Genomic DNA, 9,453 nt, shown 5'->3' on the forward strand with positions numbered 1-9,453 from the left:
AAGAAGAACAAATAAATTAAAGAAGAAAGAGATAGATGTGTGGAAAAATGTTTCCGTTGGATTAGCTCTTTTCTAATTAAAAAATTATGTTCCCGTTGCTTTTAAATGTTAGCCGTTAGATCCAGATGTAAAGGTCCATATTTTTTTCCCGTTGTGGTGGTAGTTCATTTTTGCCCGTTGAAGACAAACACACACAGGTGTGCAGCAACTGGAGTGAGGTGTGGATGATTCACTGCAGGCTCCACAATTTCAGTTAGCCCAGACTAACCCGTGGACTGAAGATTGATCCATGGCTTGCCTCCGTTAGCTGAGACCTATGTGGGACCCATAACTAACCCAGATGAATGCCCAACCGCTGCATTCACTTTTCTATCCACCCCTCACTCCAACCCAGCCTTTTAATCCCTTGTTGCATGTGCTCTAACAGCCTGACCCGAATTAAATCAAGAAATAATCTAATTCGGTTCAGCCTTAATCCAATCAAAGACCAAAACCATAATTAAAACCTACGTCAAGTAATCTTCTAATTCATCTTATGTTCTGTAAATTTACGAAAACACACAGCCAAAGCCAAACCATTACTCCCGAATCAAAAGCATGCTATGCAGTTCTCATATGCGGTCATAACTCAACCCAACAACATCTTCATAAACAAAGTTCTGATAAAACAATATTACCCCATAATCTAAATTCTTCAAATTGTCAATTTAAACTCAATTACAATCATAGAGGCATGTAGAGCTTAGAGAATAAACTATTTTCAATATCTGAGATGAAATCAAAGGTCGCTAGTAAAACATAGAAACTCGATGGAAACTCCAAGAGTTTCACCTAATCGATTCTCACTCACCACAACTCGTTCAGAGAAAACGAAATTATAGAAACATTGTAAACATCAAGTTGGAGCTTCAGCCTTCAATCGAAGCCGTGAAATGACCTAGATCACAAAACCTGACCCAAAACTAGATACCTTTCAACCATCGATCTGCCGCCGTCGTTGGCTATCTGAAGAGGTGAGGCATTGCCTCAGCTTCGCGCCACCGAAAAGGAACCATGGATGCTGGTTAGACGTCCAGGTGGAGCCGAAAAGTGGAGGTGAGGAGAGTTGGGTCATCCCCCTGTGAACCCCCAGTCCTCCCCCCTAAAGTTGGTCTCTCCCCACCTTCTCAAAGACCAAAAAGAAAATCAGAGAAAGCCAGAGAGATAGAGAGAGACCGAGAGAATTCTAGAGAGGAAGAGAGTCCCCCATAAGCTTCCCCCTTTTGAATGGTCCATATCGCACCATAATTAGTCTTTATCTAAAATGAATTTTCATAGATTCCAATCTTCAAAATCAAAAGTAAAATATATCAGAACCTTGAAAATATCCTTGAAAATTTATTTATCAATCGAGATCATAAAGTGATCCTCAAACAATCTCAAAATAATTAACTCGATAAATTTCCAGGGCTCACAGTTATCTAACATCATGTTTTCCACTGAGGTTCACAAATCTCACTTTAACTTACCAGATAATTTAAGGTCACATGAAAGGTAAGACGGAGTCGGTCAATAGTCACGAATATCGACCGATAAGTGATCCATCAAAATAACAACAATTAACTCAATAAAATCTCCCATAATGGCTCACACATATATCAAAATATTTGATAACTTTTAAATGTAATGTAATATTACAAACTCACCCTCTCAAAAAAATTTCATCCTCGAAATTTAAAATAATGTTTTATTATCCAAGTTCTAAACATACTTGTTTAGATCATTTAATAGATTTCTTGTAGAAGTACCGCTACGTGTAAGGGTCCAACACAAATTCAATACCATATAACAACTGAATTAAAATTTATTCTAGCTTCAACCTTTTCTTGAAACTTATTAGCTGAATATAGGTTTCACTTGCTATACAAGGTCAAAGAGCTTCTCTCTGTCTTATGAGCCAGGATGTTACTTTGAACTTGCATGATCATTTTCATATCATTGAAAGCTATATGAACTAAAATAAAATTCGGCCACGCTGAGTATACATGTTTAACATCTTTGTATGATCATACTGACCTGCCTTTTAAAAAGTAGCACTAACACATCCATATTCAACCTGTCCAAATGAGCCGGATTATGTTCAACAACGCAACATTCTTCTCCAACATTTCCAAGTTTACTTCATTCCCTTTATTATCGATTAGGCAAATATCTAAAAAGGATTTTTTTTTCTTCCATAAATCAGTATCATTTAATTTCCCCAAAGCCATAACTCAAATATCATTCAGGAAAATGAAAGAAAAATTTTTCCCTACATTTCTTGACCATCTGATCTATCCATTCTGACCACATGGTCTCATATCACAAATACCAGATTTATATACCACTTCCACCACAACAAACGATTATATCTCAAGGAAATGTCATTCAACAACGGTTATATATATTTTTGTCAGTGAGCCGTGAAGTGGTTGGTTAAGGTGGTTAACTAACAACTTTGACGTCATGAGTTCAAATCTCATTGACATATGTAAGGTGTGAGTTATTTAATAAAAAGTTTTTTTTTTTTTATTTAAGAATTTTTGATTTTTGATTTTTTTTTAGTAAAAAAAAAAAGGTACGCAATATATTCAACAGCCTTGTCATCCACCATATCCATTTTTTTTTTTAAACATCAAGACTATGCCTATACATAAATGATCACAACTGGTGCTACCATTAGACAGTAGAAACATGCAAATAGATATCAACTGAATCCGATCAAGTTCAACAAAACCATAAACGTACCTTTTCATATTCATGAACAATAAGAAATTTCATCCTCCAAATTTATAATAGGTCGATCCATTAAAAAAACATATGTGATGCACGGTATATCAATAAGTAATAAATTCATACCTGCTCACCCAAATGAGAATCACATCCACAATTTCATGTTGGCGTCATGAGATCCCCGCACTCAGCGGTAAAAACCAGCCCTTGACCGTAAAACCCCACACTCGGTGGCAAATCCCGCACTCAGTGATTGAACCTGGCATTGGCGGTAAAAACCCGGCACTCGGCCGCATACCCCACACTCGGTGGTAAACCCCGCACTCGGCGGTAAAAACCCGACACTCGGCCGTAAAACCCGACACTCGGTGGTAAACCCCACACCCGCACTCGGCGGTAAAAAAAACCCGGCACTCTGCCGTAATCCACACATCGCGGCATCCTAATTGGGATTTGGGCCTTTCACCCTAGGGAGGCACAGTCCCTACTATCCGCTAGAAAACCACGAGCCCCAATCAGGTTTCGGGTTTTTCACCCAAGGGAAGCACAATCCCTGCTTATTTTCCCTACGCCTCTCGCAAGGCGTAGTAATCCCCGCATGAAACGGTAAGGATATCACCAACATCTGCAACAATTCAAACAAAAGATCAGTGATCCACACTGTAGAACGCAATGAAAAGCTTACTGGACTGAAAACTGTTACATGTCTGAAATGACAAGAAAAGAATGATGAATCTCATTCAATAAAGCCTGGGAACAATAACTCCCATAACCATCACTAACGCAGAAAGAGGTAGAGAGAAATCAACTCTTGCATAAGATACCTGCAACCAAGTTCTGGAAAAAAAACTGTCAAAGTTGTAACATCTAATAAATACTTCTTACACTAATATATGTTTACCCACTAACTAGACTTGCTTCCAAGATATTATTATTACATCCATATCATGCTTCCACGAACCTATTACACATACACAAGCATGAACATATATGTATAATAGGCATGCTTGTCATCTTGCTGAAAATTTCTATAAGATGAGAACATAGGATATGTCTGAGGGTGCATGCCCATATACTTCAGACCAAACATTTATATACAAGTAAGTTTCAAAAATCTAAACAAAGCCATATATGCAACTCTACGACATTTATAGAAGCCAACTAATTAGTCAGTATGAGGAACCTGATCCAACATACATGTTGCATTCTCTCAAACTCACACTTGGTGCGTATTTCATCATTTTGTGTATAGAACAAAACTAAAAGAGAGGTACCACCTTTATTAAATAGGCCTTCAACATGCTGAATGTATAAAACATGATAACTAAAACTGACAAGAAAAAGAAAATCTTACTTGGATATAGATAATTCATTCACATACAGTTGGTCATATTCAAACACAATATATAAATACCAAACTACACCTTAACTGAAATTATGTGAATAGTTCCTGGCAGTTGCCTTGCTTCGAAACAATAGAAGACCCAAACAAGCACCTTGTTCCTAAAAGTTTTCACATCAAAGATAAATCGCTTTTGCACAATAACTTGTATCCTCGTATTTACTTTAACCTTATTAAAGGAATATGTCAATCCTTCTCAATTTCATATCAATTTGTGATAGACTCGGAACTTGCTGTAAGGAGTTCAATCTTGTATACCAATATCAAAATACATACTCCCAGGGACAAAATTACCCTAACTACAAGAAATGGGAAATGCTTTGTACACCCAGAAGCAACTAACTGGAGTATATGGCAGAGTGTAACAATAACCAAAGCAAATACATGTGCAGAATTGACTGTGTAATATGACTTAATCACTGCATTCTTAGTGAACATATATATATATATATAAGTCATTATTTTCCACAGGACAGAATATATAACAAAACACAGCCAAGCATCCATGATATAAACGAAACACATTCATCCTCTTATCCGAACAAGCTGGAACAATCTCATAACAATATCGTAACTACAATAAAAATATTTATAGGTCTATTTGTATCGAAGAACACAGTGAGCCATAGTAAACATGGTACTGCAGCTCTCCACTGTAAAAGCAAAACTAAAAGCTTTTAAATATTAAATACAGCAATTCAAGCCACTAGATTGGATGAGCAACCTCATATACCCTATCTCTACTCTTATGTATATAAATCAATTCATAACACACACACAAAAAACATTTAAACTCCAAGTGCAGGCCAAAACATTTGTAAATCAATCCAGATGCACATCATAAATAGCAGAACTCTGTCTTATTTTCCAACAAACAAACAACATCCATATAGTAATCCCACATATAGCAGAACCCTAAATCCATTCGATCATAAGACAGATCTCTACTGACTTAATCCAGATGCACATCATAAATAGCAGAACTCTGTCTTATTTTCCAACAAACAAACAACATCCATATAGTAATCCCACATAGAGAAGAGTAAAGCTAGGGATCCAATGAGGAAAAAGAAAAACTGGAAAAGCAATGCAGCTAACAAGCCATTGATTGGAAAATTTCACAACCACACACACACACCACCAAGTATACAAACAGGATCCCCTTGTTGTGGACACTTGTAGAGTAACACCAAGCCAATTCCTCAAAACACTGAATTGTATTACCTTTGTATTTATGATACATCAACATATAAAGTTATAGGAAGCAATGTTACTAATACATACACTTCTATACCAGCAAGCATCAGTTTCCACTTTTCAACAATTTCCTAATATCAATCATACCAACATTTCATACTATTGGACCAATAGGTGAACCTCAATAATAGATATAATGGTGGAAGAACAAACAATTTCTATTAACATAACTATTGATAACCTTACCCCAAGGCTATGCTGATAATCATACATTCATACTTAAGGCCAACAACCTAGAAGTAAGTTCTGATCAGGGAAGTTGGATCCAATAGTAAAATGAAACACACTTTGGTTACCCAACTGCATAGAAGATTATTTGACAACAAAAACAACAGTCCAGCACTCACTTGGCGATGCATAACTTGTTTTGACATACTAAATAGTATTCTAAGTGATAGAAATTTATCAAAACCAGTATACAATATTTAGTTGCAAAAATACTCTTCACACTTATGCAAATCTTTCCTCAAAAGAGCATAACCCAATTCTAAGTCAAGCACAATATCTAAACTCATATGGAAGGAGTATTATTATTATTATTTTTAAATTTCAAATCACAACATGCATTCAGGCATTTAAGAATTCATATCTTACTCTCACAAAGATTGTTTAACCTATAACCATAGGCTCCTTCATTCCAACTGTAACTAATCTTGTGAGAAACTCCATATCATACCAATTGTATTCAAGACTTGCAGACAGTAAAATTACATCTATCATTCCAATAGTTCATAAATCGAACTGATCAATTATGATACTCATACCAAAGTGATCAGATTTTGGTTCTCATAACCAAAACAGTTTAACAACAGAACAGACAGTAGCCACACAAGTCCCACCAAAATCCAAAAAATTGATATCAACAACTCAAACAGACACGCAACTAGAGACCATCAACATACTGACACCCATTAAAATCTTAGTTCCTGGCCGAAAACAAATCACAGCCATCAATAACAAACTTTTAGAATTATGAAAATCCAAAGTACCATTCTATTCTCCCCAAAGTTTATACCCCAGTAATCATATCCCCGCTCTGATACCATTTGTAATAGCCTGACCCGAATTAAATCAAGAAATAATCTAATTTGGTTCAGCCTTAATCCAATCAAAGACCAAAACTATAATTAAAACTTACGTCAAGTAACCTTCTAATTCATCTTATGTTCTGTAAATTTAGGAAAACACACAGCCAAAGCCAAACCATTACTCCCGAATCAAAAGCATGCTATGCAGTTCTCATACGCGGTCATAACTCAACCCAACAACATCTTCATAAACAATGTTCTGATAAAGCAATATTACCCCATAATCTAAATTCTTCAAATTGTCAATTTAAACTCAATTACAATCATAGAGGCATGTAGAGCTTAGAGAATAAACTATTTTCAATACCTGAGATGAAATCAAAGGTCGCCAGTAAAACACAGAAACTCGATGGAAACTCCATGAGTTTCACCTAATCGATTCTCACTCACCACAACTTGTTCAGAGAAAACGAAATTATAGAAACATTGTAAACATCAAGTTGGAGCTTAGGCATTCAATCGAAGCCGTGAAATGACCTGGATCACAAAACCCGACCCAAAACTAGATACCTTTCAACCGTCGATCGCGCCACCGAAAGGGAACCGTGGGTGTTGGTAAGACGTCCAGGTGGAACCGGAAAGTGGAGGTGACGAGAGTTGGGTCATCCCCCCTAAAGTTGGTCTCTCTTTCCCCCCCAACTCAAAGACCAAAAAGAAAATCGGAGAAAGCCACAGAGACAGAGAGAGACCGAGAGAGTTCTAAAGAGGAAGAGTCCCCCAGAAGGCCAGAAGCTTCCCACTTTTTCCTTTCTTTCATTTATTTTATTTTATTTCTTATGTCGGTCACCTTCAGCTCTATATATACAAATATACATATATTTTTCATTAGTTAGCATATTGACGGCCTAGATGAAACATCGACCAATTTGAATGGTTCATATCGCACTATAATTATTATCTTTATCTAAAATAAATTTTCATATATTTTAATCTTTAAAATTAAAAGTAAAATATATCAGAACCTTGAAAATATCATCGAAAATTTATTTATCAATCGAGATCATAAAGTGATCCTCAAACAATCTCAACATAATTAACTCGATAAATTTTCAGGGCTCACAATTATTTAACATTCTGTTTTCCACCGAGGTTCAAAAATATCATCCAACAAATCTCACTTTAACTTACCAGATAATTTAAAGTCACATGAAAGGTAACATGGAGTCGGTCAATAGTCACGAATATCGAAGTGATCCATCAAAATAGCAACAATTAACTCAATAAAATCTCTCATAATGGCTCAAACATATATCAAAATATTTGATAACTTTTAAATGTAACGAAGTATTACATGTGCTTTTTATCCTGAGTGTTCCAAAACTGTCATGTTGTGCTTCAACTTTGAGGATTAAACTGCACCTACTCACAAGGAATTTAGAGGCGAGCCATACACCATTGGAAAAATATGGATGTTAGCTTCCTGTGGAATTTTGTTACATTTTTCTAGAGCAAGTTGTGATGGTTTGAGTGAATGCTGTGCGTGGAGGCAGATGCTGACGAATTTTGTGTGTTTTCTCATGATTCCAATTTGTAAAGCCCAAGTCCATCAATCTTAGTACTACAAGGAGGAAGGCTGAATGTGGCTAATATATTTGGAAGGTTTTCCTTGCATTGACAATAATAACCTTGTGTTATTTGGAGAGAAGAAAGTTATTCCATATTAGACATGCACAGAGAGTTCAAAAAGCCCAAATCAATTGGGATTTCAAGACAAATAAAAGCATAAACCTAAAGACGTGAAACTCAGAGAAGACGCAGCAATAACGCAGAAGAGAAAGAAGAACGGAGCTCTCACCATCGCTGGACCCGAGTTCCATAATTCTTCCATTGTTCCTTTCATACTTTCTTTGTTCTTCGTCATGTTTTCTTTGATTATGAATTTCTAAACTTCTAGCTAGGGCTAAGATGAACCCCTAGTATGATTACTCTATTTCTTTAGTTGATTTGCTTTTGAATTCAATAGATTACTATGTTAAATTCTTATTCACTGTTTCAATTGAACTTTTATTCAAAACCTTTGCTCTAGATCAATAAGACATAGGTTTTGTTTATTAGCTATTTGGTTGGAAAAAATGAGACTTGATCGAGAGTAGATGTTTTCTAGGATGCGTGCCAAAAGATTATTTAATCTTGTGAATAGCGAGTTGTAAGTTAAGAATACAAGTGCTTGATAGTCGATATTTGTGTTTGCATGATTTCCTAGTTCTTTTGTTCTTAATGGAGTTGAACTTGATCGTAACGTGAAGTAAAGTATAGTTTGACTACTTGAGTTCTATACGAGATCAATAAGTTAGAATTCCATGGTTCAAAAAACTTTGACATATGTTCGGGATGAATAAGACTTATGTATGGGAATCTTTAGCATGCAATCTATGGAATTCAATTGCTATCAACTAGAGAACAGGATATGAGTATTAGATGATGGATTCAATGCTTTAGCATCTCCATAATCTGTTCTTAAACTCTTAAGAATTTTATTGTTTTCTTTTTCTTTAGTTTTGGAAATTTTAACTCTTTAATTTTATGTTTTCAATCCAAAAATCATAAAAATCAGTGTGTTTATTTCATTAGGTTTAACATAATTTTCAGAAAAAGTTGTTTTAACCAATCCTTGAGGGAACAACCTCATGCTTATGCTTCTATTCTACAATTGATTCTTGCAGTTGTCAGTACTCAGTACTACATTAAAATTTACAACAAGGCCCCTCTCAACACTGCTACCCGATGCAACCGCCACCAGGCTGTGAGTCCGACTGAGCCATAAATCAAATTTCTTATATTTGAAGTCAAATGAGCAAGCTGAGCCGCTTCTTCAAAAATTGATCAAGACAAGCCGAGTTTAAAAGCTTTAGCTTGCTTGTCCTATACGCATTAAGGATTAAAATCAAAAATTTATTCAGCTTATTTACACCCCAGCCCTAATATATATATATATATATATATATATATATATAA

Source organism: Fragaria vesca, linkage group LG3 (genome assembly GCF_000184155.1).
Source record: "Fragaria vesca subsp. vesca linkage group LG3, FraVesHawaii_1.0, whole genome shotgun sequence".
In the NCBI taxonomy this organism is placed as follows: domain Eukaryota; kingdom Viridiplantae; phylum Streptophyta; class Magnoliopsida; order Rosales; family Rosaceae; genus Fragaria; species Fragaria vesca.